Genomic DNA, 19,238 nt, shown 5'->3' on the forward strand with positions numbered 1-19,238 from the left:
AGTATATCATGATATCGAGGTGGGGGAGGCCACTCCAGTGAAACAACACCCCTATCGGATGAACCCGGTGAAGATGGAGTACCTTCGGAAGGAGATGCAATATATGTTGGACAATGACATCATCGAACCAAGCAACAGTGAATGGAGCTCCCCATGTGTGTTGGTTCCGAAACCCGATGGCAGCTTCCGGTGTTGTACGGATTTAAAACGGGTGAATGCAGTGACCAAGACCGACTCCTATCTGCTCCCGAGGATTGACGACTGTATTGATCGAATAGGCCCAGCTAAATTTGTTACCAAATTTGACTTGCTGAAAGGGTATTGGCAGATCCCTCTTACTGATAGAGCAGGGGCGGGCAACCCCCGGCCCGCGGGCCACATCCGGCCCGCGAAGGCTTAGTGTCCGGCCCGCCACCCTGCTAGGCTTTATTATTGCAATCCGGCCCGCGGACCTCCCAGTAAAACTCATGTCATTTGTAAATGTAAGAGTTTATATTTAGCCGGTCTGAATTCAAGAAAGGGACATTTTGTCTTCAGCACCGTCCTCTTCCGGAAGACATGCGGACGGGGAACTGTCTTGCCTAGACACCGCCTGCTTGCTGATAGGCGGTCTTTTCAAAACAGCCGGCATGTGATACGGACGTCCTTCCGATTCAGTCAGCTTGCGACAAACGTTGGTGTCTGGGACAAATAACTTGCAACAAAGAGGTAAGCGACGCAGAGTTCTCTAAACCTATTTCAATTTTCACTTTCTTTCAATTTGCTTTGTTTTGTTTGTTAGAACATGTTATTATCTTTCATTTGCTGCATTTAAATAATTTTATTCTCCCTTTTTATTTGTAAAAATAAAAATATAACGAACTTTCTATTTGTAAAGAAAAAAAATATATAACGAACTTTCTGTTTGTAAAAGAAAAAAGAAATTGACGAACTTTTGTTTAAAAGGAAAACGAAATTGACGAACTTTTGTTTAAAAGGAAAACGAACTCTTTAAAAAAAAAAGTATGCAGACTGATTCATTTCCTGTATTTCAGTTTTACGGTGAAACTGTGTCATATTCAGCGTTGGCCACATGCGCGCAAAATAAATACATTCATCTGTACAATTCGTCTTCCGAGATTTTTTGTGCCCCAGATTGCTTGCTGTTACATCATTACCTTCGCAAAAGCGGAAGGTTATGTTTTGATCGCTGTGTATTTATTTGTATGTCTGTGTGTGTGTGTGTGTGTATGTTATTCGCATAACTCAAAAAGTATTCAACCGAATTGCATGAAATTTGGTGGGATGATTGGTTATTATACGGGACACATTTGATTAGATTTTGGGAGCAATCGGGTCAAAGGTCAAGGTCAAGGTCACGAAAAGGTCAAAACTGTTCACTGTTCTGTTCCCTACACTCCCATGCCAAGTACAGAACAGTAGCTGCGGCGAAGGTATGCGCTCTACCGAGTGCCCGTTCTAGTTTATTCATTGCTGATATACCTAATTTTCTTCCTTTTCAGCTCATCATGTCTGCGACCCAGCGTGTTAAGAAGAGGAAAGTGGACCTCGAGCGTCGGATCTTCAACCCTGAGTGGGAGAAGTACTTCTTCATCGAGCGCTTTGGACAGGCCCAGTGCCTCATATGCTTGAAGACTTTGGCTGTCCTAAAAGAGTACAACGTGCGCCGCCACTGGGAGACAGAGCACCGCTCGTCAAACTTCGCGTCGGTGTCTGCCACCGAAAGGAAGGACGCCATGGTTAGACTATCAGGCAACTTGGAGAAACAAACTTCACTCTTCCGCAAGCAGAATACTGAGGCCGAAAAGGTGACGCGCGCCAGTTATGAAGTCTCCCGCATCCTTGCTCGCCGAATGAAGCCATTCGCGGATGGGGACTTCATCAAGGAATGCCTCCTCGCTGTAGTGGACTCCGTCTGTCCAGAGCAGCGTTCCGCCTTTGAGAACGTGAGCCTTTCGTCCCGCACCGTTCGTCGCCGCATCGAGGATATGTCGGAAAACGTGCACGACTCACTCAAAACACGCAGCTCAAATTTCGTCGCCTTTTCCCTCGCTCTGGATGAGAGCACCGACACAAAGGACACGGCCCAGCTGTCCGTTTTCATCCGTGGCGTCACCGCTGACTTTCAAGTGTGTGAGGAATTCCTCCAGCTTGTCCCGCTGCGCGACACCACCACTGGGAAAGACATCTGCGACGCCGTGCTTCTGTGTGTTGATCAGCACTCCCTGGACCTCTCCCGTCTTGTGTGTGTGACGACCGACGGTGCCCCGGCGATGGTTGGTGAGAAGAAGGGCGCCGCTTCGCTGCTAGTGCGTCACTGTGCAGCCGCCGGATACACTCAGCCCATTAACAAGATGCACTGCATCATCCACCAAGAGTCCCTGTGCGCTAAGTCTGCCAACCTCGTTGGTGTCATGTCTGTCGTGGTGAAGGTCGTCAACTCCATCCTCTCCCGCAGCCTTAACCATCGTCAGTTCCAGGCACTGATGGACGAGGTGAACGTGCACTACAACGACCTGCTCTACTTCTGTGAGGTACGCTGGCTGAGTCGTGGGGCCATGCTGTCTCGGGTGTGCGACCTACAGCAGGAGATTGCCACCTTTCTACGTCAGAAGAACCTTCCCCACGCTGATCAATTCTCTGATCCGCGGTGGCTAGCTCGCCTGGCCCTGCTCACGGACATCACGGCGCACCTGAACACCCTCAACATAAAGCTGCAAGGCAAAGACATTCTCGTGACAGACATGTACGCGCACATCACTGCCTTCGAGGTTAAACTGCGCTTGTGGGAGGCTCAATTGGCTTCTGGTCAGTTTGTGCATTTTCCTCGCCTTGCTGCATGTGCCCCTGACGATGTGGACCTGGGCACTTGCGTTAGTGTCGTCAACTCTCTACGTGAGGAATTTGCTTCCCGTTTTGCAGGAGTCAGGGTGCTGGCTGCAGACTTCAAGCTTTTCACTGCTCCCTTTGACTTCCCCGTGGAAGACGCCCCTGCCTCCTTACAGATGGAGTTGGTGGAGCTGCAGTGCAACGATGAAATGAAGGCGAAGTTCCGCACCTCTTCTCCATTGTCCTTCTTCCGCGACACCGTTCTCCCTTCTAACAATTTTCAAAAATACATTGCCCATGTCCAACGCATTGTGGCCATGTTCGGCAGCACCTACTGCTGTGAACAGCTCTTCTCGAAAATGAAGTACACGAAGTCTCACCTTCGCTCCCAACTCTCGGACCGCCACCTCAATGACATTCTTCTGTTGTCTACCTCAACCATCGAGCCAGACATGGAAATACTTCTTCATGGCAAACAGCACCAGCAGTCTCATTGATTTGTAGAGTGTTCAATGCAATTTTTGTACAATCTATTCATGTAAACAAAATATAGTAATTCTGAGATTTCGTTTTTCACTCCGGCCCGCGATCTCCTTCCAAAAGTCTCATCTGGCCCTCACTCTGAAAAGGTTGCCCGCCCCTGCGATAGAGCCAAAGAAATCTCAGCTTTGGTCACTCCGAATGGGTTATATCAGTACAAGGTCCTCCCTTTTGGGTTGAAGAACGGGCCGGCGACATTTCAACGACTGATTAATAGGCTCATTGCAGACCTGGAGGGGGTGGAGGCATATCTGGATGATGTAATCATCCACACCATGACCATGGAAGACCATATTAAGCAAATCCATGCATTTTTTCAGACGATGTCCGAGGCAGGTCTGACCATCAACTTAGCCAAGAGTGAATTTGTAAGAGCACAGGTAGTGTTCCTCGGCCATGTAGTAGGGCAGGGTCAAGTACAACCCGTGACCGCCAAGGTAGAAGCTATCGATCGCTTCCAAGTCCCAAAGGGGAAGAAAGAGCTGATGAGATTCTTAGGTATGGCGGGGTGGTACCGGCGGTTCTGTAAGAATTTTTCGGATGTGGTAGCCCCTTTAACGAGTTTGTTGAGAAAGGAGACCCCATTCGTTTGGGATGGCAAATGTCAGGCGGCCTTTGCCCATGTCAAAGCGATACTAATGAGCTCTCCGGTCCTAACCGCTCCGGACTTTCAGGCACCTTTCAAGTTGGCCGTAGATGCAAGCGATGTGGGGGCTGGAGCGGTCTTGTTACAGGAAGATGAGGATGGGGTGGACCACCCCGTGTGCTACTACTCCAAAAAGTTCAATAAACATCAGGCAAATTATGCCACCGTGGAGAAAGAGACCCTGGCTCTCCTGCTAGGGCTTCAACATTATGAGGTGTATTTAGGAATCACGTCCTTTCCCATAAAGGTCTTTACGGATCACAACCCCTTAACCTTCATTCAAAGAATGAAAAATAAAAATCAGAGGTTGATGAGATGGAGTTTGGCTTTGCAGGGGTTCAACTTGGAAATTGAACATGTACGGGGCCGGGACAATGTCGTGGCGGACGCTTTGTCCAGATTGAGTTAATCTGGGGGGGGGGGGGGGGGGGGTTGAGTTATCTGGTTTGTTTCCCCAAATTGGCCGGCAAAGAAAGTTTTCGCTGGGTTCAAACTTTCTTTCTTGAAGGGGGGGAGTGTTACATATTTATGTGAATGTATGTGAATTACCATTCAGGTCTTTGCTTATCCATGTGTAGTATATTAAGTTGTTGTGTAGTTGTTGTGGTTGGAGGGTCAGGAGCCCTTCTGAGGGAGTGGCCGGAAACGGAAGTGACCGGAAACGGAAGAGGAAAAGACACGAGGAAAAAAGGACGAGTATTATTCTTCCTCGCCCCGCTCCGACAAAAGGTGGGATCGACCTTGCGCTGCGTGGAAAAGCGGCGTTCCGATCCGAAGCCTGTCTGGCGAGAGGAATTACCGGGACGTGTACCGGCCCGGTGGAGACGGCAAGTTGACGTGGGGCCGTGCATCGACCCCGCGTCTGGCCTCGTTCGCGGCACCGTCCAAACAGACGCGTGCGGGTCGCACGTTGGGGCCTAACGCACCTTGCAAGCGGCGTGGGGTTTGGCTTGCTTTACCGTATCCGTTTCGCGTGGCCACGAGGGGCTGCAGCCACGGTGCCTGGTACGATACCTGCCCGGTGAAAACACGTCCACCCGGGGTTCGTTCTACCGCCCGAGTGCGGTGACGGCGACCATCATCTTGGTCAGGAGGGGCCCAGAGACATTGTGCGGGACCGAGACCAAAAGGGTGTCGTGAGTACTCACCGGGACACACGTATATAAGATGGCCATCTTACTCATAGGAAAGTGCTTGTGAATTGGGAATTGTTGATGGTTGTATATGGTTGATTGCTCGGGGAAAATCTCCGTGGTGGTGTCATTGCAATTGTATGGTCATTCCCATTGAAATATATCCTTGAACGTCAGTTGTCTCTTGGGTGAAATTCATATGGATTGCGTGGCGAAAGCGCATAGTTAATACAGCTTTCTGGCGAAGTTCCTCTCACGGTCCGGGGGTCACCGAGACCAGGTATTCACCGAGGGGACCATGTAACAGATGTTTCACAGGCTCATCGGATGTTTAGACGCACACAACTAAACAATTATTGTATGTTGGAGATATGTGCGATGTTTCACAGGCTAATCGGATGTTTAGACTCGCACAACTAAACTATTGTATGGTGGAGATTTGTGCGATGTTTCACAGGTCAATCGGCTGTTTAGACGCGCACAACTAAACAACTGTATGTTGGAGATGTGCACGATGTTTCACAGGCTAATCGGATGTTCAGACGCACACAACTAAACAATTGTATGGTGGAGATATGTGCGATGTTTCACAGGCTAATCGGATGTTTAGACTCACACAACTAAACAATTGCATATGGTGGATGTGCGATGTTTCACAGGTCAATCGGCTGTTTAGACGCGCAAAACGAAACAATTGTATGTTGGAGATATTGCCGATGTTTCACAGGCTAATCGGATGTTCAGACGCACACAACTAAACAATAATTGTATGGTGGATGTGCGATGTTTCACAGGTTAATCGGATATTTAGACGCGCACAAGTAAACAATTGCATGGTGGATGTGCGATGTTTCACAGGTCAATCGGCTGTTTAGACGCGCACAACTAAACAATTGTATGTTGGAGATATGCGCGATGTTCCACAGGTTAATCGGCTGTTTAGATGCGCACAACTAAACAAATGTATGTTGGTGATATTTGTGATGTTTCACAGGTTAATCGGCTGTTTAGACGCGCACAACGAAACAACTGTATGTTGGAGATATGTGCGATGTTCCACAGGTTAATCGGCTGTTTAGATGCGCACAACTAAACAAATGTATGTTGGTGATATTTGTGATGTTTCACAGGTTAATCGGCTGTTTAGACGTGCACAACGAAACAACTGTATGTTGGAGATATGTGCGATGTTTCACAGGCTAATCGGATGTTTAGACGCACACAACTAAACAATTGTATGTTGGAGATATGTGCGGTGTTTCACAGGTTAATCGGCTGTTTAGACGCGCACAACTAAACAATTGTATGTTGGAGATATGTGCGGTGTTTCACAGGTTAATCGGCTGTTTAGACGCACACAACTAAACGATTGTATGGTGGATGTGCAATGTTTCACAGGTTAATCGGATGTTTAGATGTGCACAACTAAACGATTGAATGGTGGATGTGCGATGTTTCACAGGTTAATCGGCTGTTTAGACGCGCACAACTAAACAATTGTATGGTGGATGTGCGATGTTTCACAGGTTAATCGGCTGTTTAAACGCACACAACTAAACAATTATTGTATGGTGGATGTGCGATGTTTCACAGGTTAATCGGCTGTTTAAACGCACACAACTAAACAATTGTTTGGTGGATGTGTGATGTTTCACTGGTTAATCGGCTGTTTAGACGCACACAACTAAACAATTGTATGGTGGATGTATGTGCGATGTTTCACAGCTTAATTGGATGTTTAGACGCACACAACTAAACAATTGTATGGTGGATGTGCGATGTTTCACAGGTTAATCGGCTGTTTAGACGCGCACAACTAAACAATTGTATGGTGGATGTGCGATGTTTCACAGGTTAATCGGCTGTTTAGACGCACACAACTAAACAATTGCATGGTGGATGTGCGATGTTTCACAGGTTAATCGAATGTTTCGACGCAACAAACAAAACAATTATTGTATGTTGGAGATATGTGTGATGTTTCACAGGTTAATCGGCTGTTTAGACGCGCACAACTAAACAATTGTATGTTGGAGATATGTGCGATGTTTCACAGGTTAATCGGCTGTTTAGACGCGCACAACTAAACAATTGTATGTTGGAGATAGGTGTGATGTTTCACAGGTTAATCGGCTGTTTAGACGCACACAACTAAACAATTGGATGTTGGAGATATGTGCGATGTTTCACAGGTTAATCGGATGTTTAGACTCGAACAACTAATCAGCTGTTTATCCTACTTCGTAAATTTATATTTCGATGGGTCATTATCTGTTTTTAAGAGTTCAGTATGTTTCAGATAGACGTTTGCGAAGCAGCTTTCATTATTTGGCCTTTAATATTCTCGGTGCATCTTGGTATGAACTCTGAGATGTTCCAATGAAAAATAATTGCCGCCATAAAATCCCTCTGGATTTGAAAAAAACTCCCAACTTTCTCTTCTTCTTACCTTAATCCTCCCCGACCTTTTCTAAATTTACTCTGTGACTACCAACCTGTGTATGTATTATGTAAATGACACCTAACTTGACTATAAGAAAGGCACCACCAACTATAACAGCCACCAATCGGTAAGGGTCAGGGACCTGAGCCTTATGCTTAGGTGAATACTCAAATTGGTTTATGTGTTTTAAATCTGAATATGAACTCTATTAATCACAAGTTCTTTCTCCCATATGATGCCAAGCCTCTGGTGCAAATCTCGTCTGAATATTTGAGTCAATACTGAATATCCCGGCACAATGTCCTTGTGTGTAGCACCTTTTTGCCTATTGGCTATTGCTACAAATCTTGTCCTTTGAGCCACAGTATTTGGAGGTATAAATGACACCATCCATAGTATAAAGTTCGGCCATTCTTGAGTGCAACAGCAACTTGAAAGTCTCTTCAATTATGCTGTTTGTGTTCCATGTGAGGTTTCAGAGTCAGAGATGAAGATAAAGTTGAGCTTTGGTGCTGGTTCAGAGTTCCTGCAGTTGCTGCTATTGTCTCATCATTCAGGCTCAATTGCACTGAAAGGATGCTTAAGTATTCGGTAAAGTGTGTGCACAAGACTTTGTATACAAAAATGCTGGCCAAAGGAAGGGCCTTTTAGTGAAACTTCCCTGCCAAATTGTTTTTGTGTTGGATTTTGTTGGACATGAGGGAGTAATTTGAATGGCTTTTCAAATGAACAAGGCTGAATGAGTTGGCCAGGTAGGGTGATTGCCACCTTCTAATCTAGAGCCATGTTGAGTGAGTGGCCTGCTGTGAATACCCTGATCTAAAAACAAACAAAAAAATTGCCGCATTTACGAATGTTCATCTGAAAAATCATACATTTTTATCCGATTGACCCGAGCTTTGATTAAGATCAATTTTAACCTTAATGAAATGGACAATTTGATGTATGCATGGCAACTTTATATTTTGGGGAGGGTGGATTTTGCAAGTATCATGCTCTGCATGACGTCTTCTTGTTTTTACATTTTCTTTCTTCCATGTTTACCTCCGCCACCGTAGGTGGATGGAGGTTATGTTTTCACCCCTGTCTGTTTGTCTGTTTTTTGTTTGTGAACAGAATATCTCAAAACGTTGTACACAGATTTGGACGAAATTTGGCAGAGATGTAGCGTATGTGACAAGGACGAAATGATTAGATTTTGGTGAAGATCCGGATTCGGATCCGGCTACTAGAATTTTTAAAGTGATTCTTCACCATTGGGAGATAAGGCCAAAAATGATACATAGAGGGATATCTCAAAAAGTTGTGGACGGATTTGAATGAAACTTGGTGGACCGGTTGGGTGTCTGACAAGGACGATTCAATTCGATTTTGGTGAAGATCTGAATATGGATTCAGATATGAGAATTATTTAATTTTTTTAAAGTGATTCTCCTTCACCATTGGGAGATCGGGCCAAAAACGATACATGGCAGGATATCTCAAAAAGTTATGGATGGATTTTGGACGAAACTTGTTGGACAGGTTGTGTGTGTAACAAGGAAGAATAGATTCCATTTTGGTGAAGATCCAGATCCAGCTCGTAAATTTTTTTAAATGATTCTTCACCATTGAGTGATATGGCCAACCAGGCAGAGGTATGCTGTCTACTGAGTTCCGTTCTAGTTTTGCTTGTTTTGTTCTTTGTTTTATTTTCTTTAAAGGAATTTATAGAAGATTCACGACAATATGAGGCCTTTCCGTATTTGTGCCAGAATAACTATCAAATGGTACTTTGGCTTGCATACCAATTTGAAACAGCAACAGCTTGTTCATCTTTGAACTATCCAAACATTGGGTGTGAATCTTAGTCGATATGTTGGAACCCATCTGTGGATCGGTCCCATCGGCCGATGGGTCTGACCCATCTGTGGATGCACGAGAAATGACAATGCAGACCCATCGGCCGATGGGTCTGCGCCATCTGCGGATGTGTTGTTCACCTTGAAGGAATGTGTATGCATCATAATTCATCTCTGTTAAATTCTGTTTAACGTATTGTATCCGTAATCCGTAAATTGTATCCGTAATTGTATCCGTAATTGTATCCGTATTGTATCCGTAAATTCTGTTTAACGTATTGTATTGTTTGTGTTAAAAATCATCTCTGTTAAATTCCTACCACATGTAATTCCAATGACTGTGTACCTGATTGAAGAGCACCATTCTGTCAACACATTCCTTCAAGGTGAACAACACATCCGCAGATGGCGCAGACCCATCGGCCGATGGGTCTGCATTGTCATTTCTCGTGCATCCACAGATGGGTTCCAACAGATATAAACAACCGTCATCCTGGCATTTGGCAACCATGGCATTGCATCAATGAATTCACCATCGTTCGAATGGAATGTGAAGCGAACAGTCCTGTCTGCTTGCATTCACTTGTGTGAATTAAATATCTGTGTTACCTTGTGAAAAGGGTTAATTCAAAGCATGCACAAACACTTCACAGATCCTCAGAAAACTCATGGAAAGTCATAAACACCACTTGCTGAGAACCATCCGTGAACTATTCTATGTTACAGGCTGCTTTAGATTTGGACAAGAATTTTGAAGTTTTCTCGTTCCCGGCACATAATGGCCTATTATTATGATTGACACCATTGGAAATATATGGAATACAAGAAAATGATGGTAAACGGGAGAGCCAGCTTAGCATCCCTCTAAAAGGAACGCCTGGACTTGAATATCGACCCAGCTATAAACTGTCACCCTGATGTTTGACATCCAGGGCAAGGAATCAATGTAGGTGCCATGCTTGGGATGAATGTTGAGCTGGGGGACCCATGAGCTAGAGGATGGACGTTAAAAATCCCAAGGTGTCCTTCATGTAAGGATTCCGGTCTAACGTCGGGCTTCCCCGGCTTCTTTGTGAAAGACTTGGGCCAAAAACATTCCGTAGACAATCCCACATGGTGAGAACAATTGCAGCTGTTAAACAAGTATCTGTAAATTAATAGTTTTTCTTCCAGGCATTACAGGAATAAAGGGGCATGTAAAATCAATCATAAATAGGGTATGGTAACCTCACCGAACATGATGTCTATACTTAAGTTTGGCTGACACCCATTTATCCCAATGAGTAACCTCTAAAGCTTCCTTGCATTGCAGCTTTCTTCAGCCACAAATTACAAACACAAATTTCAGTGGTACACACATATCGAATATATGAGGGGCGAAGACACGACGTGGGATCTTTCAGGGTGATGGCCTTTCCCGCTCGTGAACCCACTGAGCAATCTCATTAATGAGCAAGGACATGGATACACCCTGACGTCCAATAAAATAACGTCCAAATAAACAGGAAAGGTGACACATCGATTGTACATGGATGATTTATAGCTATATTCACAGAATGGCGGAAAATTGGCAGAACAACTAAAATTAGTGAAACGGTTCTCCAATGGAATTTGGCTTGGATTAGTGCGCTAAGTGCACATTCGTACAAGGTAATAAACAAAAACAGACGATATATAGTTGACCGAGATACTACAATACAGGAGATAGAAAATGAAGCATCGTACGAATATCCCACAGTAGATGATGTCTACCAAATATGACAAAAAATGCACAAAATAATAACCAAAGAATACCTGTGTAGAAAGAGGATGATCCTGAAAACATATCTCTCTCCAAGGAACAAAATCAAAGCCATAAACCAACTCGCAATAACAGTATTCCAATACAGCTGTGGAAAAATAAACTGGCCACAATTGGAAATCAATAATCTAGATATCAAAACAAGGACACTCCTCACTATCCAATAAATGTTCTTCAAAAACTAGTGCATCCCAATAATGTACCTGCCATGACAAGAAGGGGGTAGCAGCTTGGTCAAGCTCAACCAAGTGCACAGAATGACAATTCTGTCGGATTGGCTGAGTACGTTAGAAGATCCAATTTGTACGCAAAAACAAAGACAAATCCAGAAGAGGTATCCCTAACCCGCCTTGCAAAAAAATTCCAAAGACAAGTGTGTATAGAAGATGTCACACATTAAATCGAAACAGCAACGAATACAGCCCAAATGATTGCAAAAAAATAAACAAAAGTAAACAACAAAGAGCAAACAAAGATCGCAGACCCTCGCCAGGACATGTTCTTAGTGGTTTTAAGGCTTTTGTGTTAAAGCAAATATGGCGACCGAACAACGTGACCGATGACGTCATCATTTTCTTTTTTTCTCCACCAATTTATTCATAGATGACGCTCAAGAAATTTCATCTTGATCAGATGGTTTTGTACTTGTCAAATTATGATGTCATAATGGAGGAACCTATGACATCATCATTAACATATATGTTACTCCCCATGGACAGTTCTTTACAAAGAGCCACGTCTCATTTTTTTCTATGCCGCGCTTTCGGAGATATAAAGGTGCAAAGTTTTTCGGTTTTCCAAGATGGCACCCATACCACGTGATCTATGACATCATAATTATCATTAAAACAAATTCTACAGGAGGAGACTTGTCCTGTCAATCGGACCAACAGTTGCAGAGAAAATCATATTTATTCTGTGCGGACAAACAGACAGCCAAACAAACAAACGGACTCCAAATGCAATACCATCTCCTCTGGCGAGGGTAATTAGAAAGCGTCTCAAAATTCAAAGACCATCTGTGTCCGCTTTGTACTCAAACTAAACTTGATGAAAACAACTAAAAATAAATAAAATGCACATTGTATTAATTAATGTTTTTTTTGTATACTGAATCGAGGCTCGTGAAAGAGCTGACATTTACTTTACAAACAAATCAACTAGACAAACAAAATACATAAAAAGAGGGAGCGGAAGACAAGAGAAGGGGAAGCACACAAACACTTGAGAGCACACAACATTTAAGAGCAGGGAGATGTGTGGGAGGGAGAGGGCTTTGGGGGAGGAGGCGTGGGAATGGGGGGGAACCGGGTGGGAGAAGTATAAAACACAAGGACACCAAGGACTTCCAGGACAGAAGTTGGTATTTCAAAAAAGTGGAATTGGGGTGAAATTAGCGGGGGTAGAAAAGATCATTTTTTTTTGTATACTGAATCGAGGCTCGTGAAAGAGCTGACATTTACTTCACAAACAAATCAACCAGACAAACAAAATATATAAAAAGAGGGAGCGGAAGACAAGAGAAGGGGAAGCACACAAACACTTGAGAGCACACAACATTTAAGAGCAGGGAGATGTGTGGGAGGGAGAGGGCTTGGGGGGAGGAGGCGTGGGAATGGGGGGGGGGGAGGGGGCGGGTGGGAGAAGTATAAAACACAAGGACACCAAGGACTTCCAGGACAGAAGTTGGTATTTCAAAAAAGTGGAATTGGGGTGAAATTAGCGGGGGTAGAAAAGATCATTTTTTTTGTATACTGAATCGAGGCTCGTGAAAGAGCGAACATTAATCACACAAAAAGACAAACAGACACATAAAACAAATAACATCGGGAGCGGTAGACAAGATGGGGAGAGAGGGGGAAGGACACAAACACAACATTTGAGAGCAGGGACCGAGAGACATGGAGACATCGAGAGATCTGTGGGAGGGAGAGGGCTTTGGGGGGGAGGCATGTGAAGGGGGGGGGGGGTGGGAGAGGTATAAACATATGGACACTGCCAGGATTTCCAAGAAAGAAGTTGGAATTTCAAACAAGGTGGATCTGGGGTGAATTAGTGGGGGTAGAAAAGATCAAGGTTATGGATGGGGGAAGATAAGAGATGGTGGTGAACAGCTGTTTTAAAGACCTGGTGGGAGGAGAGGGATTGAAGGGAGTGTGGGAGTTTGTTCCACAGGCGGGAGAAAAGCGGAATGAAAGAGTGAAGGTGAGCAGGCTCGTGAAAGAGCTGACATTGTGACGGTGTTACCGGCACTGCCCTCTCTTGGATTAAATCATACCTCTCTGACAGACGTCAGTTCATCTCCATCAATAACTGCAAATCCCCTACTGCTCCCCTCCCCCAAGGTGTCTCCCAAGGTTCAGTTCTTGGCCCCCTCCTCTTCATCCTTTACCTGTCCCCCCTCCGTCACTTAATCCACCGTCATGGTCTCCAATTCCACTGCTTCGCCGATGACATCCAGCTTTTCATCTCCACCAAGTCCATCTCCACCGCCACCCACTCTATCCTGACAAACTGCATCACTGAAATAAAATCCTGGCTTCAAATCAACTTCCTCAAACTTAACTGTGATAAATCTGAAATAATCATCATTGGCCCAAAAACGCTCACCAAGTCCACCCATAACTTTGACCTCAACATCGACGGTTTCCCAGTATCCACCTCCCCTCACATCCGGAATCTTGGCATCATCTTTGACCAAACCCTCTCTTTCGACAAATACACTAAACAGATCACAAAGACAGCCTTCTTTCACCTGAAAAACATCGCCCGTCTCCGTCCATCCCTCTCCTCCGTGGCTGCAGAAACCCTCATCCACGCCTTCATCACTTCCCGTCTGGACTACTGCAATAGCCTCCTTTATGGTTCACCCTCAACAATCACCAATAAACTCCAATACATTCAGAACTCCGCTGCCCGTCTACTCACCCATTCCCGGACCCGTGACCACATCACCCCCGTCCTTTACAAGCTTCACTGGCTCCCCATCTCCCAGAGAATCCAGTACAAAATCCTCCTCTTGACCTACAAAGCCCTCCATAACCTGGCCCCATCCTACCTGGCTGCCCTCCTCTCCAGACACACTCCCACCCGCAACCTCCGCTCTGCTGGTACCAACCTCCTGACCCCCCCCCCATCCGGACCAAATTTAGATCCTGGGGGGACAGGGCCTTCTTCATCGCTGCTCCCACCCTCTGGAACTCGCTACCTCACACCATCAGAGACTCCTCCTCACTCACCACATTCAAAACATCACTCAAGACTCACCTGTTCAACACTGCATTCAACATTTAACCCACAGCATCTAACCCCTGACTATCTCCTCTCCTTCTCCCTCCTTTGTGCTTTGAATATTTCCCTATTGATTCTTCTTTTTTTGCAATTGTTTTTATGTTTTGCTATGCATTATGTTTTGACTGGTGTTGGTGTTGGTGTTGGGCTAGTGGCTAGGGTGCCGGCTAAGGATAAAGGATAACCTAGGATACTAGGATCCTGGGTTCGAATCCCGGTCAATCGCTGAATTAACGCCAGGGGGGTTGACTCAGCCTGTCATCCTTCCGAGGTCGGCAAATTGAGTACCAGTTCACTGGTAATTCCCTGCTTGTCGTTAAAGGCGGCAAAAAGGGTTGGCGTCAGGAAGGGCATCCGGCCGTAAAACATTGCTTCAAATAGGGGACCGAAAAAACAACTAACAACCACAGTTCCCGAAAAAGGCCAACCCCCGCTTGCGGGGGAAAATGGCCTCTAAAGGTGGGTTTTTTTTATGCATTATGTTTTGCACTCTGTCAAAGCGTCTTTGGGCTTCCTGAAAAGCGCTATATAAAATAAATGCATTATTATTATTATTATTATTTACTTCACAAACAAATCAACCAGACAAACAAAATATATAAAAAGAGGGAGCGGAAGACAAGTTCTCCAAAGTCTCATAATAAAGGTTCTTTGATGACAAATATGACAAAAGCTCAAATGGTAAAAGGCTCTATGTATGCTCTGGAGACAAACGCACGCACGCATGCACACAAACAAACCCCCATCTCTCGCTGCGCAGGTGAACAGGCTATAAATAAAAAATAAAATATATAAAAACAAAGATTTTTCAACTCCAAAAATATGGCGAAATGGGGTTTGTCCACATACAGGTTAAATCCGCAGCTGCTCCTTCCACTCAAATCAAAGTTTGTTTCTACAATTAGTGCCCCAAATTTATAATGATACAATAGAGTTTCTTAGATCTCTAGGAGTACAAAACCACCATTTAGGGGAAAAAAATCCTGCACATCTAATTTCCCAAATTTCAGAGCTGCATGTCGGAGCCAGTGTAGCAGGATTCTCTCACTCCCCTAAAATCTCACTCTAGAGTGAACTAATCCTAGGACTGGCACATTCTAGAGTGTAATTATCCTAGGACAGAATCACTCCCCCTGTCAGGATCAACACACTCCCTCCAGGATCAAAGCACTCCCCTTTAGGATAAAGACAATCCCCCAGAAAGAATGGAAAGATATATTTAGTTACTTTGGACATATAACTCACAAGATGTTAGATATCGTTGCAATGATCAACAGAGCTTTTACTATGTATTTTAGTGCATACCGTGTGAGCATGTGCATCATATTGTTGGATCTTAATATTCAATTGTTGAATACATGTACTATATTTGAGCCCATCATTATTTCAATACAACAAAAGAAGACATGAGTACTGTTTTCCCCGTATATTTAATCAATACTCCCGTTCATTTATATTCACATGAGAGTTATTATACTTTAAAAGTTATTATACTTGTTTATTAATCCTATGTTTATTAAATATTTAATTATTTGGCACGGGGGCGGTGTACTTTGAATGTATCTGTACTTGTCTTCCTCTCTCTCAATGATACTCCGCACATCCACCGAACCATTCGCATTTCCACCCTTTCCAGCCTTCGTTGCTGCTCTACGTTCATGACCCATGTCTCGCTCCCATAAATCATAACACTTCTCACACATGCGGCATACACCTTTCCCTTCAGCTTCAACGACACTCCCCTCCTTGTCAGCACGCCACTCAGTTCCCGAAATTTCTTCCATGCACATCTCACTCCAGCAACCGTTGCCGAGTCTGATCCATCTTCTCCATTCAGCATGTCTCCTATGTAGCAAATAACTTGTACATGGAGAAGAGGAGGAAGTTGTTTCTTGGGTTTGTTGATCTGGTGAAAGCATTCAATAGGGTTCCACGCGAAGTATTGACATGGGCATTGAGGAAGTTAGGAGTGGAGGAATGGTTGATCAGAGTAGTGATGTCAATGTATAAAAGAGCATGCACAGCTGTCAGGACGAAGGACGGGAACAGTGGTGAGTTTGAGGTGAAGGTGGGAGTGCACCAGGGGTCGGTACTAAGTCCACTACTATTTGTAGCTGTGATGGAGGTGCTGGCTCAGAACGTAAAGGAGGGTTTACCGGTGGAGTTGTTGAATGCAGATGATCTGGTGTTGATTGAAGAAAGTATGGATGGACTGAAGGAGAAGATGAACAAGTGGAAGGAATGTATGGAGACAAAAGGTCTGAAGGTGAATATCGGAAAAATGAAGGTGATGGCAAGTGGTAAAGCATGTGGTGAGGTGGAAAGAACTGGGAAGTGGCCGTGTGCTGTGTGAGGGAAGGGTGTCGGAGTGAATTCCATTCAATGTACAATGTGCGCTGAGTGGGTTCATCAAAAATGTTGTGGTTTGAGAGTCATTAACCAGTGTGGCAGCTACATTCAAGTGTAAGGTGTGCACAGAGGGAGCTGCAGATGGAGGAAATGTTGAGTTGGATCTTGGAGACGGCGTGAAGCTGGAAGGTGTGAAAACATTTTGTTACCTAGGAGACATGCTGAATGGAAAAGGTGGATCAGACTCGGCAACGGTTGCTGGAGTGAGATGTGCATGGAAGAAGTTTCGGGAACTGAGTGGCGTGCTGACGAGGAGGGGAGTGTCGTTGAAGCTGAAGGGAAAGGTGTATGCTGCATGTGTGAGAAGTGTTATGATTTATGGGAGCGAGACATTGGTAATGAACGTAGAGCACCAAGGAAGGCTGGAAAGGGTGAAATGCGAATGGTTCGGTGGATGTGCGGAGTATCGTTGAGAGAGAGGAAGACAAATGATGAATTGCGAAAGATGATGTGACTAGAGCCTGTGATGAATGCTGTGAAGAGAAACAGTTTGAGATGGTTTGGTCATGTGTTGAGGAAGGATGAAAGTGACTGGTTGAGAAGAGTGATGGAAATGAATGTAGAAGGAAGTAGAGGATGGGGAAGACCGAGAAAGACCTGGCTAAAGATGGTGGAAGAAGAAATGCGGGCAAGGGGGTTAACAAGGGGAGATGCAGAAAATAGGGCAAAATGGAGAAGATTGTCATGGGGACCGCAAGGATAACCCCCGCTCTAGCAGGGAAAATGGCCTTAAAATGCCTGTTGTATACTTGTTTCCTGGTTATCGGTACGTGAACACACCTTTGCCAATATACAAACATTTGAGTAACATTTTAAAACCCGTATTTAATATTTCTTAAAAGTGCAGTAAAGTTATGGAACGTAACTTAAAATTACATATTATATGTTGAAATAAAAATATCCTTTTAGTATAAAACATCGTAAATGTATCGTAATGATTACTGCGAATGCTCTAATATCAAAATATATAGTTATTTGAATGTTAAATTTATACTTTTCTTTATTTTATTTACACAGTTTAATACAGGGATGCGAAAGACATTGTATTTTTATTTTTAGGGAGAGACGTTTACAAAGGACATCATTCTGCCCTGTTTATCAATTCATTTATCATTTTATGTTCATCTATCTATAATTCCAGTAATCTCTGTGTGTATGTTTGTATGTTTGTATGTTTGTATGTTTGTCTGTGACCGCTGTTTCTCGACAACCACGGGTCCGATATACTTGAAACTTGCCAGGTATATTGCTGGGGACCTGAGGATGTGCCTTTTCAAGGTTTCATATTAATCGGACAAGTAGTTACCGAGCTATGGCGATTTCTTTACCAAACTCCGCAAGCCGTTCGCTTTGGATCAAACCATTTCATGTAAATAGAGGGGGGGGGGGGATTGTCACCGTACTCGCAAGCCGTTCGCTTTGGACCAAACCATTTCATGTAAATAGAGGGGGGGGGATTGTCACCGTACTCGCAAGCCGTTCGCTTTGGACCAAACCATTTCATGTAAATAGAGGGGGGGGGGGATTGTCACCGTACTCGCAAGCCGTTCGCTTTGGACCAAACCATTTCATGTAAATAGAGGGGGGGGGGGGATATAATTTTAGATATATATATAGTACGGGCATGCCCTAGTATTCATTAACTTTGTCATGGTTGTATGTCATTACCATGCAATAAATATTGTTTAAATCACAAAATATATAGGGGGAGTGTTCTAATCCTGGGGAGTCATTTGATCCTGCAAGGTGGAGTGTTAAAATCCTAGGGGGAGCGATTTCATCCTCGGATAAAACTACTCTAGAGTGAACCTTTCCTCGGAATATATCACTCTAGAGTGGTTTTATCCTGGGGAGTGATTCTATCCTCCTACACCGGCTTGGACATTCGGAAATAAATTTTGCATCAATTATGTGAATAGAAAATATGCTGGGTTGAAATAATTTTTTGACCTTGACATAAATTTTAAGGTCATGACCTAATTATAGGCGTTTTAACATTTTCACCACAACTCTATCAAAGTTTCGCTGATCGGAAGAACTTCACTAGCTTAGAGCAAGGTGCATTTATGCTTAAATTATTGCATTTAATAAATTTATGCACTTATTTATGCATTTACATTATGCCCCTCCACATGAAAGGTCAAGATCAAATAGAGTTCTGACAAAAAAAACCGCTTTTTGTCATCGCTCAATTTTTCCAATGCGGAGTCTCAAAGATCATTTGGTCTTCCAAGATGTTCTTGCATCATAAGATATGATATAAGATGTATTGTATCTTGTATCATAAGTCTACCAGCACTGAAGG

Source organism: Myxine glutinosa, chromosome 8 (genome assembly GCF_964187855.1).
Source record: "Myxine glutinosa chromosome 8, kmMyxGlut1.1, whole genome shotgun sequence".
In the NCBI taxonomy this organism is placed as follows: domain Eukaryota; kingdom Metazoa; phylum Chordata; class Myxini; order Myxiniformes; family Myxinidae; genus Myxine; species Myxine glutinosa.